Below are 25,964 nucleotides of genomic sequence, written 5' to 3'. Positions count from 1 at the left end.
CCTGTTCAGGTTGACTGAATCAGAACCTCCCAAGAGCATGCATGAACGTGTTTTACACAAAGATCTTTAGATCATTCTGGTCTTCACCACAAAGCTAAAGTTAAGAACCACCAGTACAGGGAATGTAAATTGATACAGTCACTTTGGAGAACAGTATGGATATTCCTTAACAAACTAGGAATAAAACTACCATATGACCCAGAAATTTCACTACTGGGGATATACTCTGAGAAAACCACAATTCAAAAAGACACATGTATGCAAATGTTGATTGCAGCACTAGTTACAATAACCAGGATATAGAAGTAACCTAGATATCCATCAATAGATGAATGGATAAAGAAATTATGGTACATATATACAATTGAATATTACTCGGCCATAAAAAGGAATGGATTTGAGTCATTTGTAGTGAGGTGGATGGACGTAAAGCCTGTTAAACAGAGTGAAGTATGACACAGAAAAACAAAATCATATATTAACACATATATATGGAATCTAGAAAAATAGTACTGATACACCTATTTATAGAGAAGAAATGGAGACAAAGACATAGAGAACATGTGGGCATGGCCTGGGAAGGAGAGGGCTGGACGAATTGAGAGAGTAGCACTAACATATATACTACCAAGTGTAAGATAGATAAGGCGCAGGAAGCTGCTATATAACACTGGGAGCCCAGCCTCACACTCATGATGACCTCGAGGGGTTGGATGGGAGGAAGAGGGAGGCTCAAGAGGGAGGATAGAGGTATATACAAAAGTATGACTGATTCCAGTTGATGTATGGCAGAGACTACCACAGCACTGTAAAACAATTATCCTCCAATTAAAAAAAAAGAAAAGAAAAGAAGAATCACCAAAGTAGACCTAGTTGCTTGTCCATTTGAAAGTCTCTGGACTTCCATTTGTGTAGAAATTACAGGGAGATACATATGAGGTTAAAAAAAAAAGTCTTGTGAACAAATGTTCTGTAAGAGAATATCTGAGTTGGTAACAAAGTTTTTGAAAACTCTTGGACATAAAGAGACTAAAAAACAGCAACAAAACTTCTGAGGATCTGGCTAAAATAATGCCTGTTCTTGTGTAAGGCCACTGTAAAAATTTGAAGTGATTCCTGATGTTAAGGTTTTTTGAGATGAGGTATACAACTGCAAAGAGTCGGACACAACTGAGGGACTGAACTGAACTGAACTGATACAACTGCCTCCCTTATCTAAAGCTTAGATTCCCAGCAGCCTTAAGCTTTCAGAATGCAGGTACTCAGATCTTTACTGAAAGCTTAGCAGCTTGATTATCTGTTTCTTTCCCAGCCTGCATGAGATTAGGAGTAAATAAGAAGTAAGGATGAGAAGGCTACTGTAAGTCACACTCAATGACAGTCACAAGAGTGATTACAGAGGAGGAAGCAGAAAAATGTAAAAAGCAATAGAAATATGTTATTGCATATTCCTCAGTGTCCAAAATGATGTCCCTGAGACAGCTGAAAGTACTTGATTTATGATGGGTATCCTATCATAAAAAGGCAGTTTTCATAGACTAGTAGAACTTTAGAAAAAGAAAATTATTTCAACTTCCTTAAAATTTTTCCTTTTAAATGAAATATAATATTCATACAGAAAAGTGTCATATCAAAGACATATTGGAATAAATTAAGAGACTGGGATTAATATCCACACACAACTATATATAAAATAGACAACCAACAAGGACCTACTGTACAACACAGAGAAAGGCACTCAATATTTTGTAATAACCTAAAAGGGAAAAGAATCTGAAAAAGAAAGATATATATGTATATATAACTGAATCACTTTGCTATATACCTGAAACTAATACAATTGTAAATCCAGTATACTTCAATAAAAAAATATATTTTTTTAAAAAAGCACCCATAGCTTACTGCATTAAAAAACACCTAAACGCATCATGTAACCAGCATCCAGATTAAACAACAAATGAAAGAAAGGAAACCCCAAACAAAATTTAGAAGATCATTTGTAGCAACCAAACTCACGTATTCTACGCCCTTCCCATCACTACACTCTCCCAAAGACAGCGGCTGTCCTTGTAATGGCATTGTCTTTGTATCTCACTTGTGTAAACTCACACAATATGTGCTCTTGTAATATTTTTAAAACTTTTTATTTTGTATTGAAGTATAACTGATTAACAATGTTGTGATAGTTTTGGGTGAACAGCAAAGGGACTCAGCCATACATATACATGTGTCCATCCTCCCCCAGATTCCCCTCCCATGCAGGCTGCCACATAACACTGAGCAAAGTTCCATGTGCTGTGTAGCAGGTCCTTGTTGGTTGTTTATTTTAAATGTAGCAGTGTGTACATATACATGGAGGAGGTGATGGCACCCCACTCCAGTACTCTTGCCTGGAAAATCCCATGGGCAGAGGAGCCTGGCAGACTGCAGTCCAAGGGATTGCCCAGAGTCGGACACCGCTGAGCGACTTCACTTTCACTTTTCACTTTCCTGCACTGGAGAAGGAAATGGCAACCCACTCTAGTGTTCTTGCCTGGAGAATCCCAGGGACGGGGGAGCCTGGTGGGCTGCTGTCTATGGGGTCGCACAGAGTCTGACATGACTGAAGCGACTTAGCAGCAGCAGCAGCACATATACGTGAATTCTTTTCGTTAAATTTTATTTTTTGTTTTATGATTATTTATTTTTAAATGACTCCCAGGATGTGACAATGGCTTGTCACACCAATGACAAAGCGAGAAGTACCAGAAGCCACAGCTCTTGATTTCTGGACCAAAGCTAATTTTAAAACTTTCTCTCTTACAAAGATTTTCTTTCATTAGAAAGTCTTTAAAACATGTTTTCATCCAAAATGGTATTTCAACTATATAAATAACCAAAGACACAAAGGTACAAAACAATAAAATTAAATACCTAAATAATCTATTAATATATGAAACAAGTAGCCCAAATATCAGATTTTGTCTGTTTATTCTCACATGCATACCAGATGTACATAAATTATTGTTTTGAAAAATGATCATTTTATTTTTATTTCTTCTATGCCTCCATGGAATTAATCTGTCAATTTTTAAAAGGCTAAATTATCATTATGGACCACTGTCCTTGGTAACTAATTCTCATCTTTGCATGAACTAGTACTGAGACCAATATGGCAGCGCAAATGGCTGAGAAAGCAAACAAAAAGTAAATTGACTGCGGAAGGCTAAAGTCAAGGCCTTTGCATCAAAGATTAAATATCCTTTCTCTAAAATCAAGGGTGATGTCAGCCACACCCTTGGCAGTCACTTGCCAGTTCAATGATCCCACTTGGTCTTGGCATAAAACTTGTCAGTTTTACTTTCATGCTCCCGTTGCTACAAAAACCCTAATATTAATAATGTATTATTTTGGAGACAACCTAAAATCAGGGACAGAATTGATCACTCTAAGGTATAAATTAGAACAGATTTATTTTCAGAGATAAAAGAACCCCTACATGGCGTGAGTATTTAGAAATTCTTAAAATTGTAAAGAGAAATGTCTGAATCAATAATGTCCTATTTGCCTGGTGTTTCTATGACCTGTTTGAGGAGCATGGGTGAATGTGATATCCTGCAATATTCTTTTATAGGTTTGTGATTATCTTTTTTTTATCTTAAGTTTGTGATTATTTGTTTTTTAAAATTTTTATTTATCATCATCATTATTATTATTTTTGCTGATCTGGGTCTTTGTTGCCATGCCCAGGCTTTCTCTAGTTGCAGTGAGTGAGGACTACCCTTTGTGGTGGTGGTGGGAGCTACTTTTCTCACCACGGTGGCTTCACTTGCTGCAGAGCACAGGTTCTAGGCAGGTCAGGTTTCAGTAGTTGCAGCATGCGAGCTCGGTAGTTGTAGCGAATGGGCTTAGTTGTTCCATAGCATGTGGAATCTTCCAGGACCAGGGATCAAAACCATGTCCTCTGCATTGGCAGGCAGAGTCTTATCCATTGCACCACCAGGGAAGTCTGACTGCAATTTCTTTTTATCTGGCCCAATTCAGTGTTGCGCTTAGCACAAACTGCAACATTTATTACACTCAGTTTAGTTCAGCTCAGTCACTCAGTCCATCCAATGCTTTGCGACCCCATGAACCACAGCACGCCAGGCATCCCTGTCCATCATCAACTCCCGGAGTCTACCCAAATCCATGTCCATCAAGTTGGAAATGCCATCCAACCATCTCATCTTCTGTTGTCCCCTTCTCCTCCTACCCTCAATCTTTCCCAGCATCAGGGTCTTTTCAAATGAGTCAGCTCTTCGCATCAGGTGGCCGAAGTATTGGAGTTTCAGCTTCAACATCAGTCCTTCCAATGAACACCCAGGACTGATTTCCTTTAGGATGGACTGGTAGGATCTCCATGCAGCCCAAGAGACCCTCAAGAGTCTTCTCCAACACCACAGTTCAAAAGCATCAATTCTTTGGCGTTCAGCCTTCTTTATAGTCCAACTCTCACATCTATATGTGACCACTGGAAAAACCATAGCCTTGAGTATATGGACCTTTGTTGACAAAGTAATGTTTCTGCTTTTCAATATGCTGTCTAGGTTGGTCATAATTTTCACTCCAAGGAGCAAGCGTTTTTTAATTTCATCTTGACTTGTTAATTTGACAAGCATTATACTAAAAAATAGAATTCATGTAAGTGTCTTTTATTTAAATCTAATAGCACACGTTTAGGATAATACCTTGGTTAAGGCCTATCAATGACTTCCCTGGTGGCTCAGATGGTAAGGAGTCTGCCTACAATGCAGGAGACCTGGGTTTGATCTCTGGGTTGGGAAGATCCCCTAGAGAAGGAAATGGCAACCCACTCCAGTATTCTTGCCTGGAAAATCCCATGGATGGAGGAGCCTGGCAGGCTACAGTCCCTGGGGTTGCAAAGAATCAGACACAACTGAGTGAAAATCTGTAGTGTAGAAAAGAGTAACTAGAGTACATAGTTGGAAGATAATATGAAGGAAAAGAACCAATCTAGTTGTATAAATAAAGTAAAAAGGACACACAATGAAACAATATAATCTCAGTTTTCATCTCAGGGGTCTCCTGTGAAGACATATGTATATGCTAGTGGGAGCTAACTGTTTCTTGATACTGTGTCTAAATTTACACTTTATAATTATATAAGAGGCATATATAGACAAGCAATTTGTAGATGTATGTTTTTATGTATCCCTTTGAATCATTCTTTTGTATGAAACACTGAGTTGAAAAGCATTTAAGGTGACACTTTTCAAATCTATTTTAAGAAACAGTTAACCTTTAGCCAAAGATTTAAAATTAATTTCACTTGGCTATTTGTCTTTTAAGACCCCATTCTAACCTCAGTACTCGCAAGTTTTCTCCTGCAACATGACAGGGGATTCTAAAACTATCTCAAGGGTTTCACAAAATTCTTTAATCCAAGTGATTTCAATTTTAAAAGAAAAAATGTCAAAACATTATCTTTCAAGTGTGGGAACCTTTTACATGCTGAGCAACACTGGTTGAGTTACTTAAACAGCAGATTTAAAACTTGGAACAGTGACTTCCCTGGTGGTACAATGGATAAGAATCCATCTGCCAATCCAGGGGATATGGGTTCAATCCCTGGTCCGGGAAGATTTCACATCCCTCGGAACAACTAAACCTGTACACCATGACTACCGAGCCTGCCTGCTGCAATTACTGAAGGCTGCACGCCTAGAGCCTGTGCTCAGCAACAAAGAGAAGCTGCGCCCCAAAACGAAGAGTACCTCCTGCTCACCACAAGTAGGGAGAGCCTGCACACAGCAATGACAACCCAGCACAGCCAAAAAAAAATGTGGAAGGGTTTTTTTTTTCTGTTGGAGGCACAGACAATTTTCTGGATGGAAAATGGCATGTGGTTGAGGTAGCAGAACCTGTGTTGGTAAAACAGGACAATGGCATCAAGGAACAGTGCTTAGTATCAGTCTGAACATGGTACTATTTACTGTACACTTATTTCCCAGCAAAGAGTTTATTTGCTTGGGCGTAGGAATGCCTCTGTGTATTTGTACCCAATGCATGTCATTTTGTTGCAGTTCAATTCCCCTGTGTAAAATGGTGATGAAAACTTCCATTAGCATTTCTCATATTTAAAAACCTAGGCTTATAAAAGCCAACTGGAAATTCTAAGGTAGTAGACAGCATGGCTTGAAAAAATGGAATAAGAGGAGACAGAGCAATGGTTCTTTTTCCTATCTTTCCACATCCGCAGTTCAGTTCAGTCACTCAGTCATGTTGGACTCTGCGACACCATGGACTGCAGCGTGCCTGGCTTCCCTGTCCATCAGCAGCTCCCGGAGCTTACTCAAACTCATGTCCATTGAGTTGGTGATGCCATCCAACCATCTCATCCTCTGTCGTCCCCTTCTACATCCTACTGCTTTCCAAACCTAACCAGACCCTCTTTCCCAATACCACCATTTCTGATGTTGGGTCATTACTAGAGAAAACAGGAAGTGGCAGGAGTAAGAAATGGAAAAATCTGAAGGTGAAGCATACGAGTGACTACATATCTAAAAGGAAAAGTGGAAAATAATTTTCTTTAATTTCCTACCTCTGTCCCTGAATTCCTACAGAAGTGCTCAGAGAAGCACCCAATTTCAGGATCATCCCCCAACTCTTTCTCAGCAAACAGAAAATCAGGGTGGGATAAAGGAAGAAAAGACCAGAGAAAAATATATTCACAGAATCGAATTCCAGATGGGAAAGGATGAAGAAAAGCAAATGGTGTTCTGGCTCTCCTTCTCAACTCGTCACGCTTTTTCCTTTGGGAGGAAAAGGAGGTGGTTCCTTCTGGATGTTCCAAGTCAGGGCAGACAATAAAACATCACCACAGTGACAGCCCAGTTATTACTTTCGGGCTTGTGACCAAAATGAGACCCCAGCGTGGCAGAATTAAAATTCACAATCTTGTCCGTGAAAGGATTTTCAGTACGACGTTTTGTTAGATGTCTTTAAAAAAAGAAATAGCCTAATGTGTTAATATTGAAAATAGATGCATGTAATTTGAAAGTGAGTATAAAATACCATGTGTATTAAATTAATAATGTTTCATTACTCACCCATCACAGAGTCATTATTTTAAATAACCATATTTCATTTCAGTGGACAGAGTGTAAATGAGTATGTATTTTTATGTAAAGTGGACCTGCATCATTATTTATTCATGAGTTTTAAAAGGATCATTATTTTTGACAGACAGCTCCTGTCAAAAGATTTATGCATAAGAGCTCATGTTTCCCCACAATAATCATCAATCAATAAACTTTAGAACCTGGTACTTAAAATTCAGTGTTATAGAGATGCACATTTTGCTCTAATTAAACACATGTTTGCATTTGGAAAATAAACTGCAACCTCAGTTCAATTAAATATAATCTGAAATATCAATACTGCATGTGTAGGGTGAGTCATGGTATTAGTTCGAGAATGTGCCTTGTTACATTTTAAGTGATTGCTTTGTTTCCACACACCAGACTATTTCTTTATCCCTGTGGGGCAGGAGGGGAAGCTTACAAGATTTAGCTTTTAGCACTGTAATTGGTTATCAGTGAAGGTAGTTGGTGGTTTTCTGAGCAATGGATGCCATCCCTCCCTGCTTTAGACCTTGATTATAAAGGACCTGGGAGGGCGAAAACCAGGCATTTCAACAGCACAGAAAATAGCACATGCCTTTCAGTATGGGGCTTGGAAGTCAGTTCAGAAGATGGGATGAGATTACGTACAGATAATAGCATATAATTGCAAAACAGCAAAACTGTAACTGATACTGATGAAAAGGCTGATGGAAGACAGTTTCTGAATCCCCAATAAGAACCAAAAAGGCAATGAGTTACCAGTGCGATACAAAGACTCACTGCTCAGAGGCGAATTAATGGTGGTGATACAGCCTTAACCCCGGAGGAAATAATTGAAAGGCTTGGAAGTCTCCTGGGACCAGCTGGCCCTACAGGATTTCCATAGACATTCCGTTAATGTGCTTTCCCCACACCACGCTGTCTCCAGATGAACTGATGATGCTCAAGACTATTATTAACTGATATGCTCTTTTGAATAATCTGAATCTGCAAGCTGGAGTTAAATATGGTTTCCTATTTGGCAAAGTCTATTTTCATATCTAGGTTTCTAGAATTTCGATTATTCATTATTTTGATGCATTGCTGCCATTAAACAGCAGTACTATCAGAGTTTGGAATTTGAAAGGGGTACATTTCTCTCTCCTGTTTTCCCCACACAGGCACTAGCAGTCATGGTAAAGCTTGGAGACAGACAGAGACCTCCAGGTAGGATAGCACTTTTAACCTTTGTCTGGGAGATATGCAAATCCTATTTTCAGGGCCAGTTTCTCATCCTGCGACTAAACAGCTAGGCTAATGAACAAAATGTCAGGCCTCCCCTTGACAGGGAGAGGGTGGAGAAAGGGAAAGGGAAGGAGGAGGAAGGGGAGGAGGAGGTCAGCTGAGAGAGCAGACTATGCTGGAAGAGAAGAAGGAAAGGAAGGAGTCCTGAGAAGCCTGGGAGCTGGGGTGGATGCGCCAAAGGACACGTGCTAAAGCCAGCCTGTTGAGCAATGACAGGAATAATGTTGATCTTGTATTTTTCATTTGATTGAAAGTATAACATTAAGAGCTGTTCACAGAATTTCCCTCCAGGAAATAAATTATCAGCTTAAGAAGACATTAATAATGAATTCATTTACTTAAAGTAGGATCTCTGGGTTGAGCTGGGGTGAGTTGGGGAAGAGAGGTGAAGAAAGTGACACTTCTCTATTAGGGAAATGAACACTTTTGAGCTGTTTGATTTGGGGACACCACTTTAAGGTCATTTTGGGGACATGGAGGAGGAATCTCATGGTTGGAGAATCAAAGACTTAGGAGGAAAAACCTGGCCAGTGAGAAATACTTTGATTTAGGAATGCCTTAAGACCAGAAGCTGAGTATTTATTATAAACAACAGGTTTTAAAACATATTTGGGGAGGATTTCCCTGGTGGTCCAATGGTTAAGACTCTACTTTTTATGCCAGGGGCACAGATTCAATCCCTGGTGGGGGAACTAGGATCTTGCATGCCATGCAGCATGGCCAAAAAATTAAAACAAAAATAAAATAAAAACTATCTAGGGGAAAATGAGGACAAGGTTCTCTGCCACATGTTTTTATTGCACAGGAGAGAACAGCTGCAGAAGAAGAGATTACAAGTGTGGGGGAGGCAGAATTAGAGCAATAGAGAGAATGAGAGAGCAAGCAATAGAAAGCATTCATAGAACTTCCAAGAAAGTTTTCCATGAGACACAGGACAGTCTTATAGGTAGGGCTGATGGGGAAGAAGACCGATTTCTTTATAGACTTTTTTCAACTTAAAAAAAACACAGTAACCCACTATATTGCCTATCAAACATATAGCCTTACAGACGAAGCATATATTTGCACACAATTAAACTTTATTTTTGCATTTTGGTCATTTGGCACATTTCACTGCAAAGTATGTTGTTGGGAATTTTATTGTGGCTCATGCTTATCAATGAAGTCTTAGATCATTATCAACTTTTTGCTGGATATATTTCCAAGGGACAGATTATCATCTTAAGAAAGATGTCAGATGTCAGTGGAAGGAAAGGAAGGTACCAAGGCACTGAGCTGCCCAGGATATCTAATAATCTTCCAGGTCAAAGGTAAAGACCTACTTCCTTTTTATTAGAACAGTTGAATCAAGGGAGGTGTTTAGTGTCCGGTTGGAGAGGGACCCACAGAGTCAGAATTTCTGAAAGCTTCAAGGATGTAGATTTCTGTTTGTCAATACAGAAAAAGCTTTTATGCTCTGCATTTGAATGTGGTAGTTAGTTGGTCAATATGCTGTGTGTGTGTGTGTGCATGTGTGTGCGTGTGCATGTGTGTGTGTGAGAGAGAGAGAGAGAGACATAAACAGGTGCAAGCATATCTACTTTGAACTACTTTGAATTATTTTATATTAATGTAAATTTTATATGTCCTTATGCATTTGAAAATCTTCTGAGGTAGGGCCATAGTCTTTTCTTTGTGTTTGGATTGGTTTCATGTATTCCTGTTTTGTGTTTTTTTTGCAGAATATTTACTCATAATCTGATCATTTCAGTTACATCGACTTTAAAGTGGAGTAAGAAAATAAAGACACTTGCTTGATAATTTGAGTATTGCAGCCAACTCTAGATTATATTTTCTGCCCAGTCTTCTACTGGATGATTTTTCATTTTCCTTATTTGAAACTAATTCTTTTTGACTAAGTTCTAAAAATTGCGTAGTTGGAGAAAATAAGCTCAACATAAATATAAAATTTTGATATGCTTTCCTGAACTGAACACACCTTTGTAACTGCTGCCTAGATCAAGAAGTAGAGCATTACTAATATCACCAAAACCCCTCTTCTACCACCCACTTACCCACCATCCTCCCCAAATAATAATTATTCTGATTTTGATCTCCATAGGTCATTTTTCTGTTTTTGGCTTTTCTTTAAATGGAATCATATAGAACATATTCTTTTGTGTTTCACCTCTTTCCCTTAAATTTGTATCTGTGAGACTCAACTAGGTTATAGGTCTAAATGTAGCTTTCTGTTTTTTATTTCTCTGAAGCATTCCTTTATGGAGCTAAACCAGTTTCACTCTACTAATAATAGATATTTGGATCACTCCTTATTTCTTGCTGTTATTGTGGTGCTGCTATGTACATTTCAGTGCATGTCTTTTGGGGAAACTGCCTTTGTCCCTTTGTCATGAGTAGATACTTAGAAGTCAAATTGCTGGATCACAGTGGGTACAATTTTCATCATTTGTAATGCTGAAACTTTCCCACAGTGCTTGTGTTCCTTCATATTCCTATGGTATATAAGGGTTATAACTATTCTATCCACTGTTAGTAGCACAAGGCACTGTCAGTCATTTTTATTTTAGCCATTCAGGTATACATGCGGTGGCATGAAGTTGTGGTTTAAATTCATATTTCCATGATAATTGAGGAGGTTGAGTACCTTTTCATATTAGTATCTTGATGTGTAAAATGACTAATTAACTCACCAATTTTTATTAGTTTTCTTACTGACTCATTAGTCTGTCAGTTCAGTCCCTCAGTAGTGTCTGACTCTTTGTGACATCATGGACTACAGCACACCAGGCTTCTCTGCCCATCACCAACTCCCAAACGTTGCTTGAACTCATGTCCATCAAGTCAGTGATGCCATCTGACCATCTCATCCTATGTTGTCCCCTTCTCCTCCTGCCTTCAATCTTTCCCAGAATCAGGGTCTTTTCCAGTGACTTAGTTATTTGCATCAGGTGGCCAAAGTATTGGAGTTTCAGCTTCAGCATCAGTCCTTCTAGTGATTATTCAGGATTGATTTCCAATAGGATTGACTAGTTTGATCTCCTTGATGTCCAAGGGACTCTCAAGAGTCTTCTCCAATACCACAGTTCAAAAGCATCAGTTCTTTGGCACTCAGCTTTCTGTATGATCCAGCTCTCACATCCATACATGACTACTAGAAAAGCCATAACTTTGACTAGATGGAACTTTGTCAGTAAAGTAATGTCTCTGCTTTATAATATGCTGTCTAGGTTGGTCATAGCTTTTCTTCCAAGGAGCAAGTGTCTTTTAATTTCATGGCTGCAGTCACCATCTGCAGTGATTTTAGTTCAAGAAAATAAAGTCTGTCACTGTTTCCGTTGTTTCCCATCTATTTGCCATGAAGTGACGGGATAGGATGCCATGACCTTCATTTTTTGAATGTTGAGTTTTAAGCCAACTTTTTCACTCTCCTCTTTCACTTTCATTAAGAGGCTGTTTAGTTCCTGTTTGCTTTTTGCCATTACAGTGGTGTCATCTGCATATCTGAGGTTACTGATATTTCTCTCAGCAATATTGATTCCAGCTTGTGCTTCATCCAGTCCAGAATTTCACATGATTTACTCTGCATATAAATTAATAAGCAGGATGACAATATACAGCCTTAACATACTCCTTTTCCAATTTGGAACCAGTCTGTTATTCCATGTCTGGTTCTAGCTATTGCTTCTTGACTTGCATACAGATTTCTCAGGGGGCTGGTAAGGTGATCTCTGATATTTCCATTTCTTTAAGAATTTTTCAGTTTGTTGTGATCCACGCAGTCAAAGGATTTAGTCTAGTCAATGAAGCAGAAGTAGATGTTTTTCTGGAACCCTCTTGCTTTTTCTATGATCCAGTGGATATTGGCAATTTGATCTCTGGTTCCTCTGCCTTTTCTAAAGCCAGCTTGAACATCTGGAAGTTCTCGGTTCACGTACTATTGAGGCTTGGCTTGGAGAATTTTGAGCATTACTTTGCTAGTGTGTGAGATAAGCACAATTGTGTGGTAGTTGGAACATTCCTTGACATTGCCTTTCTTTGGGATTGGCATGAAAACTGACCTTTTCCAGTCCTGTGGCCACTGCTGAGTTTTCCAAATTTGCTGACATATTGAGTGCAGCACTTTCACAGCATCATCTTTTAGGATTTGAAATAGCTCAGCTGGAATTCCATCACCTCCACTAAGTTTGTTCATAGTGATGCTAAGGCCCAATTGACTTTGTACTCCAGGATGTCTGGATTTAGGTGAGTGATTATGGTTATCTGGGTTATCCTGATTATCTGGGTCATTTCTTCCCTGGTGGCTCAGAGGTTAAAGCGTCTGCCTCCAATGAGGGAGACCTGGGTTTGATCCCTGGGTCGGGAAGATCCCCTGGAGAAGGAAATGGCAACCCACTCCAGTATTCTTGCCTGGAGAATCCCATGGACGGAGGAGCCTGGTAGGCTACAGTCCACGGGGTCACAAGAGTCGAACACAACTGAATGACTTCACGTTCACATAAGATCTTTTATGGATAGTTCTTGTATGTTTTCTTGCCACCTCTTCTTAATATCTTCTGATTCTGTTAGGTCCATACCATTTCTGTCCTTTAGTGTACCTATATTTGCATGAAATGTTCCACAGTTTCTTAGTTATTTACCTGTGTTGATTGTAATTGATACGGTTTTCAAGAGAACAAAAACTGTGTTTTCAGACTCATGTTTTATAAATTTTCTTCATATTTAATAACTTTCATGATTACAAGAACAACTCCAAGAAACCTAAAGGACTGTGGATAAGTATTCAATTCGTCTCTTAGGAACAAAATGTTTTAGGCATGTAGACGGTTTCTGAACAGAAGGCAAGTGTATGTGTGAGAAGTTGGCTGACATGTGCACTTGCAGCCTTATCGTTTCAAATTAGTGTTTTTGTTTTCTTTGGATAAATACCCAGAAGTGGTCTCACTGGATCATTTGATAGTTCTATTTTTAATTTTTGAGGAACCTCCATACTGTCTTCTGTAGTGACTGCATCAATTTACATTTCTACTAAGAGTACATGAAGGCTCCGTTTTCTCTACAGTCTCAACAACACTTGTTATTTCTTATCTTTTTGATAATAGCCATTCTAATTGGTTTAATGTTTTATCTCACTATAGCTTTGATTTGCATTTCCCTGATCATTAGTGATGTAGCTCTCCAGCTTTCCCAACATCACTTATTGAAGAGGCTGCATTTTCCCCATTTTGTATTCTTGCCTCCTTTGTTGTAGAATAATTAAGCATATGTGTGGAGGTTTATTTCTGGACTTTCTGTACTGTTTCATTGATCTATGTGTCTGTTTTTATACCAAGACCATACTGTCTTGGTTACTGTAGCTTTATAGTACAGTCTGAAGCCAAGAGTGTGATGTTAATATTTCTGTGTTTGTGTCTGTTCATTAGGTATGTCAGATATGTTTCCCAGTTTTGAAAGAGTGGACTTATGTAGATGGCATTCTGTGGGGCTCATTGGCATGGTCCTCTGGCTCACCAGAGCTAAGTGTCCCAGGGTATACTCTGTGTGTGCTGCACACATCCTGCTGTTGTGTTTGGGCTGTGAGTGCTATGTGGGTACTTGTGTGTGGGGTTGGTCTTGTCAAGGCTGACAGAGAGGTCCAACCACAGCTGCTGAAGGGCTGGATTCCAGAGCAAGAGCTGCTTTGAGGGGGGGCATGTCTGCTGGCCGAGGTAGCCTGCCAGATGGGGTAGGGTAGGGTCCCTTTGGAGGGCTTGGTCAGGGCTGATGTGTTGAGCTGGCCTGGTCCTCAGGGAAGTGCAGAGGCAGAATGCATGCTGTTTGTTAGCTAGGCTGAGGGAGAGTGACCGAAATGGCCCTGCCGGCACCAGGATAACTAGGTGCAAGGAGAGTTATAAAAGAATGGTGCCCAGCAGTGCTCGTGTACCTGGAGAAAGGTCCACCTGGTCCCTGACACACACCTGATCCGTGCACTTTTCAAACTGCTGTGTCTTCACTGAGAATTAGGGAAAGTAAGTTTGTGCATGAGCCCTTCAAGAGTAGAATCTCAGTTTCCCACATCCCTCTGGCTCTCCCAGTCGTAAGTCCTTCTTATTTTCAAAGCCCGATATTATGGGGACTCATCCTGGAACTGGTCCCCTGGGGTGGGTGCCTGATATGGGATGAAGACCCCTTTCTCCTCTGGGGGAACTCTGTGGTTGTGATAGCCCTCCTGCTGTGGCGAAGGGGGTTGACTACACTGTGTCTCTGCCTCTTTTCTCATCTCAATGTGGCCTTTTCTTTATATCTTTAGTTGAAGGAAATCTGTTCTGCTCATCCTCAGGTAGCTTTCAGAGATAGTTGCTCCATCTGTAGTTGTACTTTTGGTATGTTTGTCTGAGAAGGTGAGCTCAGGATCTTATAATCTACCATCTTGATCCTGCCTTTGGAAGATTGGTTTTGTGTCAGACGAATCCTAGGCACAAAGTTTAATCTCTCTAATCTCTTTTACCTTAAAGGACAATGTTTTCTCTTTGCCTAACGAATCTTTAGAATCTGCCCTTTGGCTCTGGCCCTGTATGTTTCAGTCCCTCATGCTCTGAGCTGAAGTGCCACCAAGAAATAAAACGTTTCTGTCACCCATGAAAGTTCCTCAGGACCTCTTCCAAGTCAGCACGCCTATCAACAGTCACTATTCTGATTCCTATCATGACAAATTTTAGTTTTTGCTGTTCTAGAACTTGGCCAGCCACAATATTAAGTATATCTCATCATCTGTTATTGTGCTCACCTTTACCTGGGCTTGGTGAAGTCAGCTGAGGGTTCCATTTATTTCTCCAAACTCCCTCATACATTATGCTGGCTGCTTGGGGCTCTTACACTGCAGGCTGTCATGGAAACCTCATGACAGGTCTTCTGCCCTGTTATGGGGTGGAAAATGAAACAGTCTCTGAGATCCATTGTGATATTTCACATAAAGTTTCTTCCAGACTTCAAGGGGCAGAATCCTTGTGTTAGGGGAAGCACACTGATTGAAACCACCCACCCTGGCCAGGCACCATAGTAACCATTTGCATGAGTTACTTTATGACAGGAGATCCTGATAAGGAATACGGAACTAATAAGCCACCACCAACTGGAAGGGTTCGGGAAAGGTCTAAAGGAGACACTGCATGTCTGTCCACTTCCCAGAATCCCTTTCACCTGCATCCATCTTGGCTGAGCGATGCGTGCACTACCAGGAAAGACTGAATTAGAATGATTGGCCAAAGACCACCCGGAAACTAATCCCATCACCATAAAACCTGACAATGCAAGCCACGTGGCAGAGCAGTTCTCCTGGGTTCCCTTACCCTACTGCTCTCCACCCGGGTGCCCTTTCCCAATAAAATCTCTTGCTTTGTCAGCACATGTATCTCTTTGGACAATTCATTTCCGAGTGTTAGACAAGAGCCCAGTTTCGGGCCCTGGAAGGGGTCCCTCTTCCTACAACACTTGCATTCTTTCCAGACAAATTTGATTTTATTTCTTTTTGCAAGAGAAAAAATGAAGTGTTTCTTAAGTTACAGTGTACAGCCTTAATATTGCAAGGAGAGAGTGAAAGACTTGTGGCTAGGCTTGTGCTACCAAACCACTGGAAGAAATAAAAAAATCATTATCTCCATTGCCAGCAATCATTGTACTTCAAGCATTGCCTGGAGACTAAAAAGGCAAAACCACAAGATGAAATATTCAAGGTTAAAGTTGGCTCCATGCATGAAAAGATTTAGGAATCCATGTTCCAAAATATACAGGGTACAGATAGCCCAAAGTATGCACAAGGTGATGGATTTAGTTGAGTAAAATACTAGGGTTTCTTATATATTTTACCTCACCATTTTATAATTCATTTTTATATATGTGTGTTTTCAAATGTCAAACGCCACAGAGGTATATGTTGTATAAATAAGATAAGCAATACCTAAGGATATTGGGGAGTGTGGACCCCCTTTATTCAAAAAGAGTTTGGAGTGTCCAGCTGGTGGATCCAGGTGTGCCCTGGCTGCCTGATCAGAAAGCTCATTTGTCTCCACAGGGTTGACTATTGAGGTTGTTTCTGGGATGCTATTTGCTCCCTAAAGGATTTTTCTCTTCCTGTTTCATTGTGAAGCAATTGTATTCCTTAAATACTTTGTTATTCTGCATTTTTGCCTGGTAGCAATGGCACTTAGGGAAAGGCAGAGAGGACAAAGGAAACGATTTGTAGACATAAAATCCTGTTTTTTTCATCACCTCTGTATTAAGCTTTAATAAGTCTGCTGCTGCTAAAGTCTGTGGAGGCCTTATTTTCCACAAGCAAGAGTAACTATAAAATTCCATGTAACAATTTGTTTTACATGTGCCATCCAGCTCTTCCACTGTCTTCTGGAAACCTCCTAGTGGAGGGAGTTTGTTAGTTCTAGCTCAGTTCCCGGAGGAAGGGGAGATAGAGGCAAGCCACAAAGATAACCAACTGTGGGGAGAAGGAGAGATCAGAAAAATAACCTGAAAACTTGCAGAAACAATCAAGGCCCTAAACGCAAATGCATCTAGGTAGCCAAAGATGGGACCGTTTTCCTTAAATCACCTCATAGGTATTCAAAAGACACTGAGAGACTTTATATATAAGAGAGATTCATGAAATAAACTTCGTCCCCAAAGAGCAGACTTGTTAAGATAACCTAATCATTCTAACATGAAGTATTTTAAAATTGTTGTCTTAACATGGCTCTTTATGCAATTAGATCTCAATTAGTTTGAATTAAAGTGACAGACAGATGTTGTATTTGTATTCAGTGTATCACAAAAGCAAATATGTATTTCTTATTAGGCTAAATTAAATATATAAAGGATATGTAATATTTTATATAATGATGCTGATAATATAATAGTGATGATGATGATAAAAAGACACTGGTATTGATTTCATTGTTGATGATGGATGTATCGTTCTTTATCATCTTAAATGGAACACAACAGATTGGAAATGCTGAGCCAATGAGCATATCATTATAAAGCTGGACCCAGTTTTTTATTTATATCATGAAGCTTTCAATGCTGAAACAATGTTAATCCTCCAGCTCTTGTCACAGAGGAGGCAATTCGCTGCCTCCAGTCCTGTGAATTTAAGTCTTCAATAGATCCAACAGGAGGTCACCCATGGCTAATGGAGCAGCGTGTTTCATCAGATTTGCATTTACGTGTTTCCTGAAAAACAAAATGGCACTTGAGGATTCAATTCCCTTGCTTGGCCCCATCTAGGGTCAATAGGAAAAGCTATATGGGCTTCCTTTCTTTCCTTTATGACAAACTTTTATGCTGGATCTAAAACCAGAAAGTTGCTCTGCCCTTAAAAAAGAAATTTTGTTTGTGACTGAGAATTACTTTTGTCTTATTCAAACCAATTTAAAATAAATAAATGTTTTTTAAATGCATCTGCCCTCTGGAGCACACCTAAGGAGAACACACAGCATCATTTGGGAGAGAAGACAATTATCTGAAATACATGTCTGATTATCCAACTGCACAGCCACCCTGATGAACTATTAACACTCCCTGCAACTCTTACAGCTGTAGGCAAGATAAACCATGAATGGCTTCCTCAGCAGCAAGTGCAATTTCAGGGGGCAATGATTTTGCCAGGTCATTTTCACTAATGGCCTTCGGGAAGAAGATTCTTGAACATGGCATGTTGAAAGCAGATTTGACCCAAACATGCTGTGGCTCTCAGGATGTCAAGCCCTTTGGAAATGCAAGGCACTCAAGACAGCCTCACATGATCAAAAATGGCACCAGCATCAATTAATGCCAACAGCTGCAATTAGGAAACCACAGATGAGTAAGGGCATGAGAGGCTCTAATTTCCCTTTGCCTGGGATCTCTGTTCCTGGTGACACCTGTCATGTTTCAATGATGTGAATACTTTTGGAGGCTAGTCACCATCTTCCTGAAAATTGCATTTCTGACCAGAGCTCCCCAGGCATAGTGTCAATTTATCTTCATTTGCAATGGGTCCCTGGACAGATTCTGAGTGCTCCCAGAGATGGAACTTTTACATTTGAAGAACAGTACAGAGCAATGACTAGCTATAGCCATGTATTTTAATACAGGTTCATGGGAAAAATATGATTAGTTGGTACAAAGTCATAGGTGCCAAGAAGAAGCCCTGTTCAGGAAATCAGGATCAAGGAAATAGATCTATACCTTGGATCTGTAATATTAGGGATTTAAAAACAGTTAATATAATTTCAAACCCATGCTAAGAATGCTGTTTGGAAAAATGAAGTGAATGTAATCCAATAGAATATCTATTATCTGCTTTTAAATTTTAAAAATGTAGATCCTGTCTGTGACAACAAATACGTCTAATTTTAGGGGGCATGATGGTGAGAGTTAGAGTTAGGCCAAGTCAGAATAAAAACACTATATTACACACACACACACACACACACACACACACTTCACATTAAAAAACATTCTGTAGATAAACCATTAGATGGAGAAAAGCATCCTTAGATCTATTAGCACTTAACAAAATCCTGAGACTAATTGCTTCCATCCTTTGATTTTTCATGAAGAAACAGAAGAAGAATAGAAGAAGTAGAAGAAATAGAAGACCGAGGTACTTTTTCCCTGATAACGTGGTTCTCTGTAAAAGAGCTTGGAAATCCTAGAAGCCTATTCAAACTCAAGTATGCTCTCTTTATGCTTCAGATGGATAAGACTAAGAACTGTGCTGTGGGGTGGTGAAATGTTGTTTCTGTTTTCTCCATTGCTGTTTCAGGTCTTTTGAGAGGGCATTTTTCTTGACCTTTAGGTTCAGCCTAGAGTGCTCACCAAACAGTATGCTATAGGGATACATATTAAAAGCATAACTTTATACCAGCTGGTATTTTTTTCCTCACCTAATAGAATTGAATTTAACATACTGAAATCTTGATGGATGATCCTAAGTAGTTAATCAAATCTCATCTTTCCATTAATCTAATTTTATTGTCATAGATGTGTTCTCAGCAGTTTATCTTTAGGCGTAATCAGATTTCACTTCTAAGTCAAATAAGTTCTGTTGGGTTTTAACTTCTACACATTTTCTTGTTCAGTCAACATTGATCTGGAGAAGATTAGGATTCTACAAAGGCCTTTTCCAAGGCTTTATTGTATCAACATTTGTTTAATTGCTTCTCTTTATGTGAGATGAATTTGTCCCAAAACCAAGATGAATATGTAGCAGAGGTAGCAGGCAATGACAAGTTTGAAAGCTAAAGACAGGGTAGAGCAGTGGAAAGAGTTACGGAGTTTGAGGTGAGCCAGACCAGCTATTCATTTGTAAAAATGGGCCTCAAGGGGCCCTGGTGATGATTAAATGAGATGGATGCTAGACTCAGAGTCACCACTGAGAAATAGTTATCGCTCTCATTATGAAGTTCTAAGGGTGTTAAGCTGGTTATGCTTGCATGCATGCATGCATGCTAAGTCACTTCAGTCATGCCCGACTTTATGCGACCCTATGGACAGCAGCCCTCCAGGCTCCTCTGTCCACAGGATTCTCTAGGCAAGAATACTTGAGTGGGTTGCCATTTATAGCAGACAAAAATTAACAATGTTTCAAAGAGGAAAAGTGTAATGTTTTGGAGAAGAAGTTCTAAAGTGTCTTGTCCTTACCCTTTGGAAGACTAATGGTGTGAGTGAACAGGACATGTAATTTTATGGGTTCATCCAAAATCACTGCAGATGGTGATTGCAGCCATAAAATTGAAAGACGCTTACTCCTTGGAAGAAAAGTTATGACCAACCTAGATAACATATTCAAAAGCAGAGACTACTTTGCCGACTAAGGTCCATCTAGTCAAGGCTATGGTTTTTCCTGTGGTCATGTATGGATGTGAGAGTTGGACTGTGAAGAAGGCTGAGTGCCAAAGAATTGATGCTTTTGAACTGTGTTGTTGGAGAAGACTCTTGAGAGTCCCTTGGACTGCAAGGAGATCCAACCAGTCCATTCTGAAGGAGATCAACCCTGGGATTTCTTTGGAAGGAATGATGCTAAAGCTGAAGCTCCAGTCCTTTGGCCACCTCATGAGAAGAGTTGACTCATTGGAAAAGACTCTGATGCTGGGAGGGATTGGGGGCAGGAGGTAAAGGGGGCGATCGAGGATGAAATGGCTTGGATGGCATCACGGACTCGATGGATGTGAGTCTGGGTGAACTCCAGGAGCTGGTGATGGACAGGGAGGCCTGGCGTGCTGTGATTCATGGGGTTGCAAAGAGTCGGACACGACTGAGCGACTGAACTGAACTGAACTGAACTGAACTGGTACATTAATGGATAGGAGAAATGAATGGGAAGCAGATGTGGGCAGTGGACCCACATACTTTGGAGGCCCAATACTAATGGAGGGAGACTAGATCTACTGGCAGACTTGGGGCTGCAGTAAGGGAGTGGGGGCTGGGGGGGTCAGTTTCATGCAATATCACTTCCTCATGGCATAATGATTCTGTCCGTGATGCCCACCACCAGTGACGAAAGACTTTCTTTGAAAAAGAATGAACGTAGAAAGATGCCCATCAAAAATTGTTCAGTCCAAGTGTCCTCTATGTTAAGTACACTAGAGTAGGTATCACAGTTCGGCCTTGTTTGTTTTAGAGTTACACTGCCTAAGACAGTAGCAACTAGCCATATGCACAGAGTCGGACGCGACTGAAGCAACTTAGCAGCAGCAGCAGCAGCAGCAGCAGCTATATGTGGCTTTTTAAATTAAATAAAAATATAATTGATTTCCTCAGTCACACTGTATCCACATTTCAAGTGCCCAGTAGTCACATTCAGCTAATGCATTGGAAGATGCAGGTTTAGAACATTCCCATCATCATAGACGGAACATCACGGACAAGACAGGCAGGCGGAGAACAGAAGAGGCAGTGGGTTGGAGCACAATGGGGGCAGGATGTGGAAGCACCACAATGGGCATGGGGATCCCAGCCTCAGAGTTCATATGTTGTATGCTTTTTGCTGATTCCTTAACCTCTCTGAGCTTTATTTTCCTCAACCGTTAAGTAGAGCTGAATAATGGCCATCTTGCAGACAGACTATCATAAATATAAAAGGAATGACAAGATTTGAGCTTTGTGTCTGACCCAGAGTAAGTGCCCGATAAGTGATATTTGTTACTATTATTATCAGTAACAGCAAATGGTAAAAGAAATCAATGAAAGACTCCGAATGGTGAAAACTGAATTGTGGCATTTCTGGTTCAGCAACATTTCAGTTTTATTATAGACGTGCAGGCCTTCTCAAATGCCACTACTTTTACTGGCTATCTATGCTTTTTTGTGTCTATATCACATAGACAACTTTGCAGTTAGATTTAGAAAGTAAGGGGAAATATAAGGCACTAGGTCATTTTCCATGAGGAAAAAAGGACTAGATGTAAAGGTTAAATGTTTTTAATACATGGCAAACTCTAAATGTGAATGCCTCTATCCTATCAAAAATGTATGCTTTTGTGCAGTTATTAATTTTAGATTAGCTTTTCCCCATGCTTAATATGCAAAAATTCTGTGACAAAAGGTGGCCCCAGGCAGGAAAATATAAATGGCCAGAATCACTCATTATAATTACAATGAAATAATGCTTTCTAGAAAACAATGTTTTCTTTTGTTTTCCTTATCCTGATAGGAAACTGTGAAAATTGAAGCTCTATTCAATTCATCGTTTCGTTCCACTTCAAACACATTCTTGACAGCCATTTAAGAAGTCTTTCCCCAAACTGAAATTAGTATTTTCCAGACTAGTTTTGAGAATTATCTGCTTGTTTGCCTGATTCTCTAGCAACCAATCTAACAATAACTATCACTGCATCAAGGGACAGAAAGGGGCTGGTGATAAATAATTCAGACTCCTGGGTTATTTCTGCTGGATCATCAAACAACGGCACCACGTTTGTACTTCAGTCAGCAAGCGTTCTTCTCTGTCTTCATGTAGCTTCTCTTTGTGAAGGATGCGAAATCCCTTTGCAGACGTCTCCTCTTTTCTTCTCTGCAAACCCAGGAGATCTTATGCTCTCTGTGGCTCTGTTTCCTGATTCAAGATTCCAGTGGCTATAATGGATGTGATTCCTACTCTGTCCCCTCTGAATTGAGGAGGAGGTGCTTTGGTCTAGCTAAGGCCATGCTATGTGACTGTCACTGGCATATCAGCAACATTATACTCGAGAAACATATTTGTCCAGATGCACAGTTTATAAGTGACTAGATTTTGATATTAATTTAATTAATAGCAAATTAATTAGAAAGTGCTTTATTGCAACATCTGCCAACCAGCAGCAATTAATTTCTTCTATATGTTGTTCAGATCATTTTCCTTCTGCTACAAAAGCTTCCTAGTATAAGGATATGTCAACAATCAAGACATTAGGAATCACACTCTTTTAAAAAACTTTTCTAAATACATATACAGTTGTAGTTATATGATGCACTGAATTAAAACTGCCCATAATTAATAATAATACTAAAACTAACATCCATTAAGCTTTTAGAGTGAACCAGTTGCTGTTCTGCATGCTACATTAGAGTTTATTCATTATCGAGATAAACTTTTTAATAATTTGAGATGTCCAAAAATAGAATAAATTCTCTTGAGAAATAAGTACATCTAACTTTGAGGAAGACGGTAACAAAAATCTCTTGAAATTTTATGAAAACTATAAGGTAGGGTGATATACGTAAGTTTTGTTTTGGCTTTCTGAGTTTCAAAGCAGATTTTTAGGAAAGCAGGCCAGGATGTTTAAGTAAAAATGTAGGTGATTCAAGGCTCCTGGTGCTAAGTCCTCAATCATAGCAAATCCTTTCCCCTTTTGAGCTTCAGTGTTTCTCAATGTGTGTCCTTTCCTGACTATACAGTTGATTTTACAGTGTTGTGTGTGTCAAAGCTCAACAGTAACCTTTTAAATAGTATAAGCAAAATAAAGTAAATTAAAATAACAAGGCAGCTGCAGACAAAGAGAAAGACTTTGGTAAGAGTCTTGGAGATGCTTGAAAGTGGAGCTCAAGCCCTTGCTCTTTTTTTTTTTTCTTTTTAAATTTTCCTTTATTTTACTTTGCAATACTGTATTGGTTTTGCTATACATCAACATGAATCCGCCACGGGTGTACATGAGTTCCCAATCCTGAACCCCCCTCCCACCTCCCTCCCCATACCATCTCTCTGGGTCATCCCAGTGCACCAGCCCCAAGCATCCTGTATCCTGCATTGAACCTAGACTGGCGATTTGTTTCTTACATGATATTATACATGTTTCAATGCCATTCTCCCAGATCATCCACCCTCTCCCTCTCCCACAGCTCTGCCTGTTGATCCAGGTTTCCTCCCTGAGCCAGGGTTCCCATCCCCTTAGGACAAGCTGTGTGTGAAGCTCTGTTAATGACCCCAGATACCTTGCTGTGCCGAGTACGTGGTGGGCTCTCCTGTGCGCAGATTCCAGAGTTAGGCCCCTGACTTCAAGGCCTCCCTCTGCCAATTCCTTACCTTTATAACCTCAAGCAAATTTTCTTAACTTTCCATGCCTCCGTTTTATCATCTGTAAAATGAGGGTGCTAGTTATAGTACTTCTCTCATCAGGCAATTGTGAGGATTAAATATCTTAATATACATAAGAGATTTAGAACAGTGCCTGGACATTGATTTTGGGAATCATGAACTACACCTGTTATTTATTTCCTGTACTGTTATTTATTTCCTGTACTGACACAATTTTTCTCTGGCTTCTGTCTTGGTTCGGTCTCTTCATTTCACCAGGAACAACAGTGTAGACCGTAGTTTGGGGGTTTTAATAAATACATGATAGCCAAATATATTTGGAAATTGAAGTTATTAAATGCAGCCATAATTTTGTGTCTAGAACTGATTTTCCCAGAAACTAAAATAACATTATTGATTCTCTCCTTTAGGTTGCCTCTTTGTTTTAAAAATCATTTATGAATAGAACTTGTTCTAGGCGTAGTCACTCAGGTGTGATGTGGGTGTGTGGTGTGTCTGTTTGTGGTGGAGTTGAGTGGGGTGGAGGAAAAGGTGAGATAGGAGGAAGAAAAGGTCTTACAAAGAGATATAAAGACAAAAGTGCAGCAGGATAGCTAGACAGAGAAGATACTGAGTATGGGAGGAACAGAGCCAGAGCTGGCTGGAGTATTCTTAATTGGAAAACTGGTATCCAATGGGATTGAAATGCACTCTTTTGTAACTGAGGTTTTGATGGATTGTTGCAACCAGATTTGGTGAAAGGGGAGATATGCTGATGGCAGGAATAGAAAAGCAGGTGAGATATTAAGGGCTAGATATTTTGTCAAATTTATTCATAACATAATTTCACCAGGGAGGGAGTCTATGATAAGGATATACCCATTGACCATAAATTCATAGACTTTGGCTCCTCCAGGAAGCCCACCCTGATTGAGCTGCAGGATCCTTCTCTGTCCATAATACCCTGGGAGCAGATCCTTCTATAACACATAGTTTTTGACATTATATTAGGGTTGCCTGGTTATACTTCTTATCTTTACTAGATGGTGAGAGAAACTTCCTGAGAGCATAGTCTGAGGTATCCCTTTACCAGCCACAGTTTTTGCTCAGTCTTTGTACAAAGTGAACTGTATGTGTTACCATGTCTCTTCTCAACTTTATGCCATGGGCTTGCAACACAGAGGACAGAGGTTTGATGTCAAGGAGATAAATTGCCATTAGCAATTTTAAGCAGCATGAGCTTTCTGAATAGTGTCACACCAGCCTTTATTTAAGGTGAGTCTGGTTAAGCTGCCACCCAAAACCGGGCTTGCATGGCCTAGAGGGTCACATGCACTCTGAGATTCTTCCACATAGACTTATGGGATGATGGCCTGAATGACTGCTTGGCCCTAAATGCATGTGTAACACTGCTGAACAAAGTAGGCTGGCTGGCATAAACGAAGCATTGTGCTAGCGTTCTGTTTCTCCACACTGCGCCGAGAGTTCCTTAGATATTTTAATATAACAACCTTTGTCCTTTATCTGTCCTCTTAGAGGAGACTTGGCCTCTTGTGAGCCCTTTGATCATTTCTCTCTTCCACCCTCCACAGGGGGCACACACTAAAAGGTTTCCTCCACAAAAGCGCTCTCATCCCCTGGCCCCTTTCTTCCCTGGCTCACATCAGATCTACTCGCATTATATTAATACGGGTGCTCTGGCACTTAGAGACAGAGAAAGGCATCCTGCCGCTGGTGGACGCCGAGGAGAATGGGATGGCAATATTCGCATAGAATACCGTGCCTCTGCTTCAAGTGCAGATGTCTTTACAATGGACCTTTCTTTATTAGCATAAAAGAGACTTTAAAAGACTGCTTTTAACAGATGCAGGTTCTCAGGGTGAACTCCTCTTTCAGGACAGCTTGGCTGGATCTGCTGAGTAGCTTCTGGGAGCAGATTGAGGATACGATGATGATTTCCCATCTCAGCTATAAGGAAGCACCAGAAGAGTCTTTGGCAGATCTGTTTTTATGGGGCCTGAAAGTGATGCCAAGATAGAAGTTCTTGCTATTCTATTTTCCATTAAAAGGTA

The 25,964-nt window shown here is 40.0% G+C and overlaps 1 long non-coding RNA gene across 1 annotated transcript in view; it reads right to left on the bottom strand.

Annotated features, from left to right (window-relative positions):
- Positions 1–25,964, bottom strand: part of LOC138433959 (uncharacterized) — a 78,605-nt gene that overhangs the window by 34,347 nt on the left and 18,294 nt on the right. Inside the window, exon 3 of the long non-coding RNA XR_011254537.1 lies at positions 15,154–15,283. This is a non-coding gene — a long non-coding RNA (uncharacterized lncRNA). The remainder of the gene's footprint in view (positions 1–15,153; positions 15,284–25,964) is intronic.

This window comes from Ovis canadensis, chromosome 2, assembly GCF_042477335.2.
Source record: "Ovis canadensis isolate MfBH-ARS-UI-01 breed Bighorn chromosome 2, ARS-UI_OviCan_v2, whole genome shotgun sequence".
In the NCBI taxonomy this organism is placed as follows: domain Eukaryota; kingdom Metazoa; phylum Chordata; class Mammalia; order Artiodactyla; family Bovidae; genus Ovis; species Ovis canadensis.
Note: the sequence above shows the minus strand (reverse complement) of the source record. Positions and strands in the feature narration are given on the sequence as shown.